Raw genomic sequence first — 19105 nt, 5'->3', positions numbered from 1 at the left:
GCCTGAACTTATAATGCTACACGGAGCGTGGATGAGTGCAGGGGGCATGTCTGAGAGCAGAGCTCTCAGAATAAACACACCCCTGCAAAGTAGAACAGAACAATGTGTAAATAAATGAGTGAGACTGCTCATAAGTGTCCGCATATCCCCACCAACAGTCCCATGTGTTCAGCAACAGTACAGTCAAATAAAATGAAGAAACCCTTTTATTTATTTTTTGTAAAACCCCGAGTATTGCTAACTGTAGGTGCGCGGGTTCGCCCATCGCTTAGCTACGGTTAAAGTAGCTGAAAAGGCTGAAGAGGATAACAAGGAATATATATGCAAATGAAGCAACATAGCAATAGTGTAGAGATTAGAGCATCCGCCTAATGAACAGGCATTCCCGGTTCGAGTCCCACTGCAGCACAAATCATTTTCCATGTGAAATCTGTATATGAGCATATTTTTACATCTTATTGCTGTATAACATAATAACATTTAAATGTGAACTGGAGTACTGCATTAAATGCACATGTGAAGTGTCAGTGTCATAATGAATAAGGCACTAGTAAGCATGTTTAAGCACAAATAAGCTGTAGTACGCATATATAAGCACTAGTAAGTGTGTTTAAGTGCATTTGCGTGGGGGAAACATTGCCTACACAGATTAAGCAAAGTAGAAGCTAACTGAGTGTAAGAAACTGTAACAAAAGGGTAGCAGTGCTTACCATAATGCAAACCACTTACAACTGCTTTAAAGTGCCTTAATCACTCTGGATCCAACGGCCCAAGTTCTGCCCAGCAACAAAAGAAACTGCCTCTGCAAGGCTCAAACTTAGAACCTTGTACACTATAGTCACAGTAGTTAACCACCAGGCCATCATAGCAATCCATATGAATGAAGTATCAGCGAACTAATCCTCACCACAGGAAAGTCAAACCAAACGTGAACTGAATCTATGTACAGTGTGATGTTGGATAACCTACCACAGAACATAAATATGTGAACTGGAGTACTGCAGTAAGCATAGATCTGAGGTGTGATTGTAATAAAGTGTAGAATTCCCCAGGTCCCCATACAGTGTATGTACACATGAATCACAGATACCAGACACATATATAACCTGTATGAAGAATAAATCATTGCCAAATGGCAAATATACTATTAAGCAATGCTAACCGCAGCAAAACTCAAGTTAGTAAGTGTAAGCAATGTGTAGTGGAGGCAGTTCAATCTGCCTAGTGGTATACTGCTTTAAGCAGTGCCAACCTTATGTAAGCAGCTTTTCAAAACCGGCCAATCACGTGAAAGTGCAGGGAAAATGGCCGTATTTAAACCCCACAGGCAGGAATATGTCTCATAACTGGTTGTAGCTTCCTACTGCAGGCAGAATTGCTGGTGTGGGTGAAAGAACTCAATTTAGAGCGCAGCATTGGGGCATCCAGGAATCAAAAATCATGGTATGGCTCCTGGTAAAACACCATGATCAGAGACTACTGCAGGGCCAGTATTAGGGCTCACAGTATAAAACGGAGGCCTGGGACAGTCTCGCCTGTGACCTCGCCAGTGCCACATGTATCTCCCAGACTGGTGAGCAGGTCAGGCACCACTATGCTGACCTGAAGCGGCGGAGGGGGGATGTACTGGAACAGTGGATCCAGGAGTCTTGGCAGACGCCCAATGCCCCAGGACTAAGTACTCATTCTACTAAGTAGTAAATAATTGCCTGGCTTGTGTATATTATGGATAGGTATTGCTAAATATCACTGCATTTCTCTGACAGCTGCAGATGAGTGGGCTGTGAAACAGCAAGCCCATGATGCTAGGCTGCAAAGGCTGCATCACAAGGCAGATTAGTAATCAGTCTGCATGTACTGTTATAACAAATAAATATAAGAGCCTTAGAAAGTGTTGTACCAGTAGAAATAAATGTGTAATAGTCTGAATAAAGGTATAACCCCTGGAGTGCTTCTGTTTACTCTTCTCTCATATGCTGGCGATCTGTTCCATACTATAAATAGTATTGTTGTAGCTTAAGCAGTGTCACGCACACTGTGGTATGCAGATAAAATGGGCATGAAGTCCTGCATAATAATGTTGGAAGAACCAAGAGGTCAGTTATATTGTACAAGTTAGGGAGACTTAGACAGAAAACAGTTGAAAGCTGCACATCATTTCCCTGATAGCACAGTGTACTGTGATGTTACCTATAATATTTTGTCACACACAGCAGAGATTTGAAACCTGGGAGTGCTACTAAGTTGTATGCATAATCATACCCCACAACTGTACAGATTTTGATACAATGTTCAGATAGAAAGCTGTATGCATAATTACACCCAACAACTGTACAGAATTTGCTAGAATGTTCAAATTGAAAGTTGTATGCATATTCATACCCTACAACTGTTCCAATCTGTCCAGCATGTCCAGATAAATGGCCCTTATCACCAGCTTGGTACCCTAATCCTCTGAAAATCCAGTGTGATGTTCCAAGAATTGTAGGCAGCTGTCAATCACATATAACTGATATTCAAACATGTACATAGTCAGAGATTGTATATAGAAACAAACCTGTCATTCTAGCATCTCACCCAAAGTGTATGACAGCAATTCTCAACATATGTTGCATTAACACCGGCAGCCTGTCACGTCTGTATGTAAGCACAGGTCATGTATATAATAATCTATAAACATACCAGTGTACAATATAAGGCCATTGTGTAGTGTAATAATACATGTAAGGGAAAGACCACTGCAGTGACTAAGAATGTTGTGAAAACTACAAGGATATATTAGTTGTTAATTGAACTTTCTCTCTCACCCCTACCATATCTGCATAATAACCCAATGACACTCCTCAGATGGTATGTGTACACTCCAACCTTTTGTTGGGACAAATGTCCTAATGGTTTATAAATATTCACATTTGTTTCTATGCATGTGCCATGTGAAAACATACCCATATTGGTGGCCTGTTGCCATCAGTGAAACCTGCATGCTCCTGTAATGGCCACTGTTGTTCCATATATGCATGTGATCTGCTTGCTCTGCAACTGTGTTAAGTCTGGTGTGTTGGGTTAATGGGAATACCTATGCATGCTGTTATAATTAATCCTGAGTGCTGTTGACTGTTACTAACCCATATCTGTCATAAACCTGTGACAACACAGCTCGTATGGGAAGGTCGGTCCCAGCAGACCCACAAGTCCCACCTCAGCTGGCGATGGCACCGGGCACCAGGCTATCTGGGGCCCAGCCTGGGACCTCTTCCTCCATGAGTCCTGCACCACTCTCAGGTGGAACCACTACAGAGGATGAGGTTCGCCCCCAACTTGGAGCGGGCACATAGTGGAACCTGTCACCCATCAACATCTCCAGGCCATGGCGTGTAAAAAGCTCAATTTGGAGTATCAAGAGTGGCTACGCCAGCTTAGGGGCTGAGTGAGCTATTAGAAGGGTGAACCTGCCCCTCCTACACAGCCCCCAGCACAGCCACCTTTGGGGCTGTGAAGGTGCAGTGGTGACTGCCCATGGGCGGGGGCCTCAGTCCCACTGTATCCAGTTGGGGGCTCATGGGCTGGCAACTTCCAAACACCCCTCCCTGTCCAAGGTGTTTATCCCCCACATGTGTCATATACTGGCCCTGTATGTGTCTTATGTGTCTTGTCTGTTAACCTACCCAACTTACCTCTCAAAATATACCTACTACCCCTCCCCAACATCCCACTCTTACCTGAAAAAAAAAAAAAAAAAAGGGAAATCTGTTCCCACAAAAAAATCTCGCCTCATACATAGCTGTCCATTTTGCAAATGTGTCCACTGGACACGTAATCTGGTATAATTGGCATTACATAGGTTCATAGGTTCATACTAGGCTATCTGCCCTAGGGCATTTATAAGCCTAGCCAGAATGTGTTTGGCTTTCACCACCCATTTTAAATTTATTTTGCTATGCCCTTTTTCGAGGTTAGTATACTGTGCCTCTGTCTAACAGTGACACAGAAGTGATAACCGGGGTAAACCTATGATCTCCCATCCACTCATCAAGACTCCTCTTGAAGAGAGTCAATGAGGGACTCTGCCTTACCTGGACTGGGATTTTATTCCAGAGTGAAGGGAGCCTCTGGGTTATGAATCTGTCCCTCCAGCATGTCCTATTTATTTCAGTGCTGAGGTTCAAGTCTCTCGAGCACGTAGCTCGATGGGATTTGGATTTTCTGAGGTGCAGCATGTCCATTAAATCCGGTTTGGACATGGCTTTATACGTCAGGCACAGATCGCCTCTGAACAGGCGGTATGCCACTGAGTAGAGCTAGAGTTTCTTTAACTGGGCAGCATATGGCATCTGTTTGAGCCCTTTGATCCTCTTCGTGAGGTACTTTTGGGGTCTTTCCAGTTGCTGCAGGTGTGTGGTAAGGTACATCCCAAAAGGGGCATTGCACTCAATTATGGGCCTGATGAGGGATGAGTAAAGAGGCACAATGACCTCCCTAATCTAGATGTGAATCCCTTCATGATTAGGTGGGCTATATAAAATGTTTTTCTAACCACTTTGGCCACGTGGTTGTCAAATGAGAGATTGCTATCAACTTGGGTCCCCAGGTCCCTAATTACTTCTTCTGTACTTAATGGATTACCACCTATGTGGTAATTTGTGGGTACTGTTTTTGCCAAAGGGATGACTATACACTTTTGGCATTTAGCTTGAGGCCATGGCTCTGGCACCAGTTGTCTGTTTCTATGAGGCCCTTTTGGAGGATGCTTGTGTCGGCTGGAGAGTCGATTATGGCGCCCAGTTTGCAGTCATCTGCGAACTTGGTCAGCCACAGTCCTTCCGTGTTGGCCTGTACCTCCGAGAAATATATACCGAACAAGAGAGGTCCCAGGACTGAGCCTTGTGGGACACCACTTGTAACTGGTTTGGAGTCTGACATGGCTCCAGCAATTCTAACCATGTGGGTTCTGTCCTTGAACCAGTTTGCAATCCATCTAGTGACATAGGGGTTTATATTTAAGCTGGTGAGCTTATTTATAATGCCCGAGTGGGGTATTGTATCGAAGGCTTTTGCGAGGTCCAGGTAGGCTGTGTGGACCACCTTCCCCTCGTCAATGGCCTTGGTGACTGTTTCAAAGAAATCAACCAGGTTTAAGAGGCAGGATCTGCCCTTAACAAAGCCGAACTGGGTAGGATCCAGTGTCTGTAGGTCCCCAATATCTTTATTTATGAGGTCCATGATGATCCTTTCCATAGCTTTGCAGACCAAGCTAGTCAGGCTTATGGGGTGATAGTTTCCAGGATCCATTGAGGCACCATCTTTATGGAGAGGGACCACTGTTGCTGTACGCCACTCTTTGGGCACATATCCTGTAGTAAGGCTGAGATTGAACAGTAATTTTATGTTTGGGTTTAGCTCTTCTTGGAGTTCATGTAGGACGCAGCCTGGGACACCGTCTGGTCCCATTGATGCTGTGTTTTTTTGCTTTGGAGAGGTCGGCTCTTACCTGAGCATCTGAGATGTCAGGGGGGGGCAGCACTCTGCTGGAATAGATGTTTGCCCTTTTGGTGGGGAGGAGGAGGAGTTTGCGCTGAACCTGTCAGCTAGGATGTTGGCAATGTCTGTGGGTTCAGTGTATTTTTTGTCATTTTGGACTAATTCTGAGCATATCTGGGAATTACTACCCAGGTTCCTAACATAACTAAAGAAAGCCTTGTGATTATCCTTAGTGTCCTGTGCAATTTTTCTCTCGAAGCTGGCCTTAGACAATTTTATGAGTGCCTGTAGTTTTTTGCTAATAGTTATCAGTGATGCCTTCCCTTTTTGGGATTTTGCGCTATCATTTAGTAGCTTCCTCCTTCTATTGTATAGTTTGTTTATGGCTGGGGTCCACCAGACAGGACGTCTGCCTTTGGAGGATTGGGTCTTGGTTTTATTTGGGATCGCATGATCCATGCATTCCAGAAGGTGTTCATAGAATGCATTTATAAAGGATTCTGCGGTCTGGGCCGTATTTTTCACAGGCCCGGGGGCTTTGAAGGATTCCACCTTGGTTTTGAGGAGTGTGAAATTTGCTTTAGAGAAGTTTTTCACTGTGGTTTTCGGGCAGGGGGTGGGGTCGGGATGTGAATATCCAGTGAGATTAGTTTATGGTCTGATCTTACCAGTGAGGGATACACTTCTGGTCTGGAGCATAGAGTCCCCATGTTGGTGATGATCAGGTCCAGTATGTTTTCCCCTCTTGTGGGAGTGGTAACAAGTTGTTCCATAGCATTTGAGTTTATAAATTCTAGGAATCTTTGGGCTAGGGGGTTGGAGCTAGAGTAATGCCCCCAGTCTATGTTTGGGTAGTTGAAGTCACCCAATATAATGCTGTTTGGAGAGACCTTCATATTTTCCAGTGTTCTCAGGAAGGCTGAGTGGGGTTCCTGGGTTTGGGAGGGTGGTCTGTAGCAGGCTATAAACTGGAAGGCAGTTTTTCCCACTGTTAGTTGCACATGGATAGTCTCTGATGCTTCGTGCTTTGCCACCAACCTGGAGGTGTGGGTATCTTTGATGAATATTGATACTCCCCCTCCTTTTGTGGTTTGATCCAAGTTTTGGGGCCGAAAAGCATGGTATGAGGTATAATCTGGTAGTGCTGGGGTGCTCTCTGGAACCCTGAAACAGGTTTCTGTTACTGCACAGATATCAATGTTCTCCATGCTAAGGAGAGTTTCGAGTACGTGCATCTTGAGGTTTAGACTTCTGGCGTTGAGTAGCATTACTCTTAGTTTCTTATCCCTTGTGATACCTATGGAGGTGGGTTTGTCTTTTGAGCCTTGCCTAAAAAAGGCACTATGGGGGTAGCAAGAGCCTTTGCCAATATCCGAAAGCCCAGGGGTGACAGGTGCAAGCCGTCCCTAGCGAAGCATCATGGCTTGTCGAGCATATCATCCCAAGCTGACAGGCATTGGATCCCCTTTGAATGACACCAGTACTTAAGCCAATTGTTGAAATTGATAATTTTGTCTTCATATTGTGGCATCATTCTTGGTGAGGGTAAGATGCTACTCAAGGTCAGGGTCATACCGGCCTAGGCTACATGCTCAGAGAGCTCCTTTATGCCTCTTTTCATGTAGTCCAGGGAGGTACGTCTCAAGTCATTCACACCAGCATGGACAATGACTGAGTCATATTTGTACTTGCCTTGGAGTGACCTGAGTGCTTGTGTTATGTGGTGGATCCTAGCACCCGACAGGCTGCTTACCGTGACCCTCTTTTTGTTCAGCCTGGTGAGTGGGACGTCAGTGTGCCTGACGATAGAGTCACCTATTACAAGTGTATCAGGTGTGTTGTTTAGTCTTAAGGGCTGTGACTGTTTGGCACACTGGCTTTGTAAGATATGTGTTGCACGTGTTTTGTTTTGGGGTAGCGGTTGCTTGGGTGTCTGCTTTGGAGGTCTCTGCTGCTTAGGCAGATCTTTATTTGGAGCCTCTGAGTATGTTTTTGTGTGATTATGTGTTTGGTTTGCTGTCGTGGTAGGTCTATGTGAGACTGGAATTGTAGTGAGTGTGGTTTCCTTCTCCTCCTGACTGGTTATGCCAGTACTGAGTTGAGAGAGCTTAGCCTCCAGTTTGGCTATATGGTTGCATCTCTCACATGGGTTGGAATTTGTTGGGAGGAGGAGAGAGTTGTCTGTGTACATGAGGCAGTTGTAACATTGCCTCAAGATTCCCAGATTCCCACAATGAATATATGTTGTCCTCACCCCTCTTCCAGGGGTTTGAGGGTCCAAATGTACCTGCAAATATAGTGTATATGCACAGCTGTTGCCATTGAAGAAATGTGCAGCTATGGACCTTTCCTATACCCTTCCTGCACATGCCTAGCTATTTTCCCTACTGTCTTTCCCTCTTTGTGCCCCATTTTTCATCACTTTTCTATCAACCCCTTTTTATTTTTTTTAAAGGAATTAGCATGGGGGTAACTGGCAGTACACACTTTTAAGCAGTGGTAAGCAGGTTTGCGCAGTAAGGGGTAAGCACTGCTAAAGTCTGGTTACAGTTTCTTATACTCAGCTGCTGAATTGCTTAACCTGTATAGGCATTGCTTAGCTCTGCGCAAACCTGTGCTAACTTGCTTACAACTGCTTAAAAGTGCTTCAATCACTTTGTAGCCAACCTCTCTTGTTCTGCTCAACAACATAATAAACTGCCTCTCCAAGGCTTGGAGCCAGGACCCTGGACTCCAAACACAAAGTGATTTACCCCTAAACCATGGCAGATATACATAACCTGAAGTTTTCACAAACATATCACGCAGCACAATCAGTCAACAGTACAGGAAATGTATTATTATCACACCACATAACCTGTTAATGCAAGAAGTTTGGACAAAGTATGCCACGCTGTGAGTACAGATAGGGATATATGTCAACTAATGCTCTGATACACTTAAAATGTTGCTAGTTACACAGTTATATGTATTAGAACAAATATGTAGAACGAGATGAAGTCTGAAACACAAAAGTTTTGCCACTAGTTACTAACTTCAATGCTGCAATCATCCATGACAATTGCCATGTGAATGAAGAACAGGCCATAACATGAGCCGGACATACATGGACATATGGACAGATATATATCTGTAAATGTAGACAGACAGCTATATGTAGATATATATATATATATATATATATATTAATGTATGACTCACAAATAATCATATAACAGTAATTGTATATAGATACATGCATATGTTCATATGTATGTATAGATATATATATATATAGATATATATATATATATATATATATATATATATATATTTATATAGATTTATATATATATATATATATATATATATATATATATATATATATATATATATATAGATATAACCATATGAGATATATATAGATACATACACATATACATACACAAAAGGTATCAGTAGCCATGCATATGTAATAGTAGTGTGGACGTACTGGGTGCAAAGTATATCCCTCAGCCACAAGCCCTTTATCTGGCACCTGTGCAATGTGTAGTGTGGCAACCATTCCCATAAATGAGAATACTGACATTAAACATATACCCACCCACAATTCAAAGGACATGACACGACACACAGGTATGCATACATAGATAACTTTTATTCCTGTACTATACAATAATGTATGTCAGTACTGACAACACATAAGGTTTGAAATATGTAATCACTCATGAATGCAAAGCCCACACAAAACAGTAGATGCAAGCAATGTGTATATATACCATACTATGCTGTCCAGGCCAAGGCCTTCAATTAGTACAACAGTAGGAACAGGATTTAACTTCAGGATACATAACAATCAACAATTACAGATGTAGTTCAGCAGCCTCCAATTACACCCTGTAGTCAAGCCCTAGGGGGAAAAGTAGCACTTGTGTTAATGTCACAGTATCATGTACATAACGTTGCTTAACCTAACATGTCACTATCACACTGAATGACCCTCCTCTTAACAGTTATATCCCTGAAAAGGTGCCATAGCCTAGGTTAATGGCATAGAACCCCCTCCCATAAAAGGCTGTACAGGGGCAAGGAACACTGTGTACCACACACTTACCTCAGGAATGTACAAGGGCACATATGTGTCCTCCAGTTAATGCCCCCATATATATGGACATGGCCCAGTAGTTAGTGTGGGAGTCCATGATATGACTGGGATGGTACCAGTAATGCTAGCGGTAAATAATGATAGGCCATTACCTAACTACCCTTCCTGTATCACAGCAGGACAAAGACTGGCATATATGTGGAGGACGAAGGCAGGAACATAGGGCCATATTTGCATTATTGCTGTTACACACCTTGGAAATTGCTGGTGTTACAGGATTCATTGCAGCATAACCTTATGCAGGGATACAACATTGAAATACAAATGGATGCAGCCATGTACTGGTAGCACTCAACTGACAAAATGCCACAGATATATTTGGGACAATATCTGTGTGGTGCACAGAGAAAACCTAACAGGCAATCCCCCTGGTATCATAAGGATAGGCCCATAGCTGAGAGCTATGCAGACAGAACCAAAAGAAAAATAGAGCAATTCCACCAGCAGACAGACAACATTCCATGAAAAAGTACCATGTAAACAGAAACCCTGTAAGAACAGCAAGATACATTGCACAGAACAACACTACTCACACTGTCTGTAGGTCTGGAACCTTACCCAAATGTGGAATTGGCCTGTGTCTGCAGGTTCGGCTGTAAGAGGTATTGTTACCTGCTGTCTGTAACACTGATGTTCACACACAGGAAGGATATCATCCATACTGTAAAGGTGAAGGGACAACGCCCACAGAAGGCAGCAATTTATAGTACAGGGTTGCCATAACAGTGGTTATCTGAAGTACTACACAGCAGGCTGCATGCAATTAGCAACTGGTGGACACTTACTGGTGCAGAGGCCACCACCTGATCATGTGCAATAACAACAAAAGCATGCTGCAATCTATTCAAACCAGCTCAATCACTCTACTGGAGAGACTGAGAGAGAGAGAGAGAGAGAGAGAGACAGAGAGACAGAGAGACAGAGAGAAGAAAAAAAAACCTTCAAGAAAGTTCACAAAGCTCAGGGTTGTGTTACAGCGAAAACAACATAACAGGTATGTGAAACAGATATGCATTTATTGGCATGTAGTATATGGCATAGAATAATAGGATGTATACTGTGAAACGATGTATATGTGCCATCAGTACTTGTTCCTGTAATGATGTTGTGCTCAACAACTGCACTGGACAGTAGTATCAGTCCCTGTGGGCAGTGGGACATGCCTGTCAAATGTGCAAACCAGCAGTGAATGGCAAAGTTGTGACTCATGATGTCTGTGTTCTGTAAATTACTGTGGCCAACAGCTGGTGGGGGTATTAATACCACCATGATAGACACATAGGTGAGAAACCACACCACCTGCAGGACAGTCATGTTAAAGTGTAGCATAGCATGCCCAACTGCCATAGCAGTATAATATGCTTATCTAAAGTTTGTCACCATATATATATATATATATATATATATATATATATATATATATATATATATGTATACAGACATATATATGTGTGTGTATGTCGACACACACACACACACACACACACACACACACACACACACACACACACATATATATATATATATATATATATATATATATATATATAGATATAAAAATATATATATATACATGTCAATACATTTTCCCTGCCATGACATGTGTGAGAGAACATCACACATCAATACACAACATACCTACACACCAGTACATGGCTGCAAGATGGAGTGTGGATTGAGGTGTGTAACCCATGTTGGGAGCACATTGCAAATGTATGGGATGTGGGGTATATATGTTGGTGAAGGGTATTAAGCACATATTGGTATGTAGGTCTGGTTGGGTGACAAACAAGACAGCATACAGAGCTGGTATATGATATGTGGTGGTTAAACACTGTGGATGGGTAGTTACATTTGGAATGTGGAGGCCTTTGAGCCCCCACATGGGAACAAAGGGAACATGGTGCCCACCCATGGACAGTCACAACAGCATCTACATGGACATAAATGTGCCTCTGCTGTGTGCTAGGCAGGAGGGACATGCATGTCAAACCTTGTGTATGTGTACTGCATGCCTCCAGGTGATGTAGCACATACCCCATGTCACTGTGGTCCTCCCAATGCCCAATACCCGTGATCTACCTGGGTGAAAGACACGTGTCTGTCTGTGCTTCATGGGGGACACACCATCCTCTGAGGTGGTTCAACATGAAGGTAGTGATGGAACAGTAGATAATGAGGTTCCATGGTGAGTTACAGATGTGATGTGGGCTGGTAACGTGTGCACATTAGGTTGGAGTGGTGTTCCTGCTGGCAAATAATACCTACACATACTGGTGTGTAACTGTCATGGAACATATGTGGGCTGTAATAGTCCACACAATCCCAGAACATGTCCAACAGCATGCGTCGATATCCCCAATACAACAGAATGGCAGATATGTAGCAATCACATAGCAGGCCTACCACATGCATATGTGAAAAGATAGTAGCAGTGACAATGGCATGCAGGTGAAATACCCTGTAACAGCCCTGCAACTCTAATGTCTCCACAGGGAGCATGTCTATAACCACATAGCAAAAAGTGTTGTACAATACAATATATGGCCCAATGGTACACATACCGGACACATACCACTAGCGTAGTGTGAACATTATGTTGGAGCTGATATGGTGGCGGGAAACTGATATGTGTATTGTATTATGGTAAACTTGACATATGAAAAAAAATGTATCTGCTTTTACTGTATTTGTGTTTCTTCCTACTTTATTTTGCTTTTGCGTCATCTTAAAAGTACTCAATTGTATTTATTACTGCTTGGTGTAACTCATTCTAAGCCTTTTAGTTTAAGCACTTGGGCTTCAGACCAGCTGTTTTACATTAAGAAGGTTTGTGGTCTGCACTGTAGTGGCAGAACAGGTAGCTTACATCCTTCTAAGTTGGGAACTGCTGATTGAGGGCTCAGTGTTATTTTAAAAGTGTATTAATTCTGGTTTAAGCACTTGGGCTTCAGGCCAGTTATTTTACATTAAGAGGGTTTGTGGTCTACACTCTTGTGGGAGGAGAGGCTGGACTCTGCCCTTCTGAGCTGGGAATTTCTGGTTAAAGGCTTATAGTGCCTGCATATTTGAACTGCTTCTTACTGAAATTAGTACACCTTGTTTGCTGTAGCATAGACTAGATCCAGGCCTGCTGAATCTAGCTTTGTTTGTATAACTTGAGCACTAATCCAGGCGCTCTTTAAAGTATTCAATTGTATTTATTACTGCTTGGTAGTAACTTGATTAAAGTGTAGCTATCATTCTAAGTCTTTTGGATTAAGCACTTTGGCTTCAGACCAGTTGTTTTACATTAGGAAGGTTTGTGGCCTGCACTATGGTTGCAGGACAGGTAGCTTACATCCTTCTAAATTGGGAACTGCTGATTGAGGGCTCAGTGTCTGTTATCCTAAAAGTGTATTAGTTCTGGTTTAAGCACTTGGGCTTCAGGCCAGTTATTTTACATTAAGAAGGTTCGTGGCCTGCACTCTTGTGGGAGTAGAGGCTGGACTCTGCCCTACCTAGCTGGGAATTTCTGGTTAAAGGCTTATAGTGCCTGCATATTTGAACTGTTTCTTACTGAAATTGGTACACCTTGTTTGCTGTAGCATAGACTAGATCCAGGCCTGCTGAGTTTAGCTTTGTTTGTATGCTTGTTGTTTGTTTGCTTGTTATTTCCCTGAAATGCTAATTCCACCTAAAACGTGGCTTTTCAGCGCTGCTGTGGATCCCTAGTGATATCGCCATTGCTTACTGTACTTATTTCCTTGTTTCACTTGAAAGAAAGTTACTGTTTGTCGTTTTTTCATTTAAGTTACCTGTAACACATTGCATTTAAATTACCTGGCACTTGCTCACTAAGTTATCACTAAAAAATTAAAAGCACTACACCCTCACAAACTCCCCTTGAGTACCTTGTTCCCCATTGGCCCTTTTTTTCAATTATAAAGGAATTCCCAATACTATTCTAGCATGTCCAAAGGTCAGTTGTCAATCTCCTCTCCTGTCCAGCTGGTGAATCTGGGAATCTTGAGGCAATGTTACAACTGCCTCATGTACACAGACAACCCTCTCCTCCTTCCAACAAATTCCAACACATGTGAGAGATGCAACCATATAGCCAAACTGGAGGCTAAGCTCTCTCAACTCAGTACTGGCATAACCAGTCAGGAGGAGAAGGAAACCACACTCACTACAATTCCAGTCTCACATAGACCTACCACGACAGCAAACCAAACACATAAACACACAAAAACATACTCAGAGGCTCTAAATAAATATCTGCCTAAGCAGCAGAGACCTCCAAAGCAGACACCCAAGCAACCGCTACCCCAAAACAAAACACGTGCAACACATAGCTCACAAAGCCAGTGTGCCGAACAATCACAGCCCTTAAGGCTAAACAACACACCTGATACACTTGTAATAGGTGACTCTATCATCAGGCACACTGACGTCCTGCTCACCAGGCTGAACAAGGAGAAGGTCACGGTGAGCTGCCTGTCGGGCGTTAGGATCCGCCACATAACACATGCACTCAGGTCACTCCAAAGCAAGTACAAATATGACTCAGTCATTGTCCATTCTGGTGTGAATGACCTGAGACGTACCTCCCTGCACTACATGAAAAGAGACATAGAGGAGCTCTCTGAGCATGTAGCCCAGGCCGGTATGACCCTGACCTTGAGTAGCATCTTACCCTCACCAAGAATGATGCCACAATATGAAGACAAGATGATCAATTTCAACAATTGGCTTAAGCACTGGTGTCATTCAAAGGGGATCCAATGCCTGTCTACCTGGGATGACATGCTCGACAAGCCACGATGCTTCGCTAAGGATGGCTTGCACCTGTCACCCCTGGGCTTTCGGATATTGGCAAAGGCTCTTGCTATCCCCATAGTGCCTTTTTTAGGCAAGGCTCAAAAGACAAACCCACCTCCATAGGTATCACAAGGGATAAGAAACTAAGAGTAATGCTACTCAATGCCAGAAGTCTAAACCTCAAGATGCACGCACTCGAAAATCTTCTTAGCATGGAGAACATCGATATCTGTGCAGTAACAGAAAACTGGTTCAAGGATCCCAAGAGCACCCCAGCACTACCAGGTTATACCTCATACCATGCTTTTCGGCCCCAAAACATGGACTGAACCACAAAAGGAGGGAGAATTTCAATATTCGTCAAAGATACCCACACCTCCAGGTTGGTGGCACAGCACGAAGCATCAGATAATATCCATGTGCAACTAACAGTGGGTAAAACTGCCTTCCAGTTTATAGCCTGCTACAGACCACCCTCCCAAACCCAGGAACCCCACTCGGCCTTCCTGAAAACACTGGAAAATATGAAGGACTCTCCAAACACCATTATATTGGGCAACTTCAACTACCCAGACATAGACTGGGAGCATTGCTCTACCTCCAATACCCTAGCCCAAAGGTTCCTAGAATTTATAAACTCAAATGCTATGGAACAACTTGTTACCACTCCCACAAGAGGGGAAAACATACTGGACCTGATCATCACCAACATGGAGACTCTATGCTCCAGACCAGAGGTGTATCTCTCACTGGTAAGATCAGACCATAAACTAATCTCACTGGATATTCACATCCCGACCCCACCCCCTGCCCAGAAAACCACAGGGAAAAACTTCTCTGAAGCAAATTTCACACTCCTGAAATCCGAGGTGTAATCCTTCAAAGCCCCCTGGCCTGTGGAAAATATGGCCCAAACCGCAGAATACTTTATAAATGCATTCTATGAACACTTTCAGGAATGCATGGATCATGCAATCCCAAATAAAACCAAGACCCAATCCTCCAAAGGCAGACGTCCTGTCTGGTGGACCCCAGCCATAAACAAACTATACAATAGAAGGAGGAAGCTACTACATGATAGAGCAAGATCCCAAAAAGGACAGCATCTCTGATCAGTATTAGCAAAAAACTACGGGCACTCATAAAATTGTCTAAGGCCAGCTTCGAGAGATAAATTGCACAGGACACTAAGGATAATCACAAGGCTTTCTTTAGTTATGTTAGGAATCGGGGTGGGAATTCCCAGATATGCTCAGAATTAGTCCAAAATGACAAAAAATACACCGAACCCACAGACATTGCCAACATCCTAGCTGACAGGTTCAGTGCAAACCCCCCCCCCCCACCAAAAGGGCGAATATCTATCCCAGCAGAGTGCTGCCCCCCTGACATCTCAGATGCTCAGGTAAGAGCCGCCCTCTCCAAAGCAAAAAACACAGCATCAATGGGACCAGATGGTGTCCCGGGCTGCGTCCTACATGAACTCCAAGAAAAGCTAAACCCAAACATAAAACTACTGTTCAATCTCAGCCTTACTACAGGATATGTACCCAAAGAGTGGCGTACAGCAACAGTGGTCCCTCTCCACAAAGGTGGTGCCTCAACAGATCCTGGAAACTATCACCCCCATAAGCCTAACTAGCTTGGTCTGCAAAGCTATGGAAAGGATCATCATGGACCTCATAAATAAAGATATTGGGGACCTACAGACACTGGATCCTACCCAGTTCGGCTTTGTTAAGGGCAGATCCTGCCTCTTAAACCTGGTTGATTTCTTTGAAACAGTCACCAAGGCCATTGACGAGGGGAAGGTAGTCCACACAGCCTACCTGGACCTCGTAAAAGCCTTCGATACAATACCCCACTCTGGCATTATAGATAAGCTCACCAGCTTAAATATAAACCCCTATGTCACTAGATGGGTTGCAAACTGACTCAAGGACAGAACCCACATGGTTAGAATTGCTGGAGCCATGTCAGACTCCAAACCAGTTACAAGTGGCGTCCCACAAGGCTCAGTCCTGGGACCTCTCTTGTTCGGTATATATTGCTCGGAGGTACAGGCAAACACGGAAGGACTGTGGCTGACCAAGTTTGCAGATGACTGCAAACTGGGCGCCATAATCGACTCTCCAGCTGACACAAGCATCCTCCAAAAGGGCCTCATAGAAACAGACAACTGGTGCCAGAGCCATGGCCTCAAGCTAAATGCCAAAAAGTGTATAGTCATCCACTTTGGCAAAAACAAAGTGCCCACAAATTACCACATAGGTGGTAATCCATTAAGTACAGAAGAAGTAATTAGGGGCCTGGGGCAATCACTCATTTGACAACCACGTGGCCAAAGTGGTTAGAAAAACATTTTATATAGCCCACCTAATCATGAAGGGATTCACATCTAGATCAGGGGAGGTCATCATGCCGCTTTACTCATCCCTCATCAGGCCCATGATTGAGTACAATGCCCCTTTTGGGATGTACCTTACCACACACCTGCAGCAACTGGAAAGACCCTAAAAGTACCTCACCAAGAGGATCAAAGGGCTCAAACAGATGCCATATGCTGCCCAGTTAAAGAAACTCCAGCTCTACTCAGTGGCATACCGCCTGCTCAGAGGCGATCTGTGCCTGACATATAAAGCCATGTCCAACCCGGAATTAATGGACATGCTGCACCTCAGAAAATCCAAATCCCATTGAGCTATGTGCTCGAGAGACTTGAACCTCAGCACTGAAATAAATAGGACATGCTGGAGGGACAGATTCATAACCCAGAGGCTCTCTTCACTCTGGAATAAAATCTCAGTCCAGGTTAGGCAGAGTCCCTCATTGACTCTTTTCAAGAGGAATCTTGATGAGTGGATGGGAGATCATAGGTTTACCCCAGGTATCACGTCTGTGTCACTGTTAGACAGAGGCACAGTATACTAACCTCGAAAAAGGGCATAGCAAAATTAATTTAAAATGGGTGGCGAAAGCCAAACACACTCTGGCTAGGCTTGTAAATGTCCTAGGGCAGATAGCCTAGTATGAACCTATGAACCTATGAGTTTTATATCTATATATATATATATATATATATATATATATACATGTGACTACACATACACACGCAGATATATGTACAGTAAGATACGTATGTAGGAGGTGCACACAATATGGAATAGCCAGTATGCCTACAGTTAACACCTGAACAATTGGACACTGTATGGGCTAAACATACTAATGTCAATCATTGCCTGCAGCATATACCCATAGAAAGGTCATAGGAAAGACACCACACACAGGTTTGCAGACATGGGAATCCTTTAATTGTGTACCATAATGGTCTTATATGCCATATCATATAGCTGTTCAAATACTGACAACCATATAAACAGCGTACTGCAACTGTGAAATAGTTACACTTATACAGTAGTCTGGAAAGGTTCACAACTGTTGCAGTCCAAGCCAAGTCCTTCAGAATGTACAACAGTGCTGACAGACTCAGCTACAGGGTACCACACAATCAACAGTATGTACTGCAGGTGTGTAGTTCAGCAGTCTCTATCTACACTCTGTACAAACTCCGTAGGAGGTAAAAACGTTTTTTGATCATATGGATTGTACCTGGAACATAACAAGGCATAACGCACAGAACAATCTATTGCAGGAGGCAGTAGGCTTGCAGTACCCCAAGTCATGTAAGTAATTGCAATATAGGTGGAGTATACGGTACTTTACATCCACATACTTTGTGGCAGCTCACCCCTGATACCCCCACATTTGTAACAGCCTAGGTCATTTATGGTACTCCCCACCTGGACTCTATGATACAAGACCATATACCACTGTTACATACACTGGCCTCTGCAGTGCATAACGGTGCATATGTGTTGTGTAGGTGATGCCCGCAGATATATGGTCCCAGCCCCAGTGTATGTGCGGGGGATACAACAGCAGTGTACTAATGGCAGCAATGGCAGTGTGATATACTCACAGCCCACTACAGAACAACCCCCCAACAGCATGACAAATGTGCACAGCTTGGTATGTAGATGGGGGAAAGATGCTAGAACACAGGCATATATGTGGAACACTGTTGCCATACACTAAGCAAGGTGCTGGTGTTGCAGGATAGTCTGCAACATACCCTTAGTCAGAGAATTGAGGTTGGATATAGACATGGATGTAGCCATGTACTGGTATCATGCAACACACACACTGCCAGTGTCATATCTGACTCTGGGCTTGTGTGGTGGACGAACAACACATGATAAGCATACCTCTGCCCAGCAAGAGGTTAGGTCCACGGTAGTGAGCTATGCAGACAGACTGTATTCCAAGGTACACTAGTATGTACACACACACACACACACACACACACACACACACACACACACACACACTCACACCCTGTAACACCAGTACTATAAAAAGCATTACACAACTATACCTACAGTCTGTCTGTAGTTCCTGAAGCTCCTACAAATATGTGTCTGCTCTGAGTGTGCAGTTCTCCTGTAAGAGGTATTGCTAACTGCTGCCTGTATCATTTATTCATTGATGCCCACACACAGGACGGATTTCCATCACACAGGAAATGTAAAGGGACCACGGCCACATGCTGTAGAGATTTATAGTGGGTGGTTGCCATGACAGTGGTAATTCAATGTAGTACACATGTCATTTTATATATAC

This window comes from Protopterus annectens, chromosome 6.part0 (genome assembly GCF_019279795.1).
Source record: "Protopterus annectens isolate FY-2018-M chromosome 6.part0, PAN1.0, whole genome shotgun sequence".
Classification (NCBI taxonomy): Eukaryota; Metazoa; Chordata; order Ceratodontiformes; family Protopteridae; genus Protopterus; species Protopterus annectens.
This window is presented reverse-complemented; position numbering follows the sequence as displayed.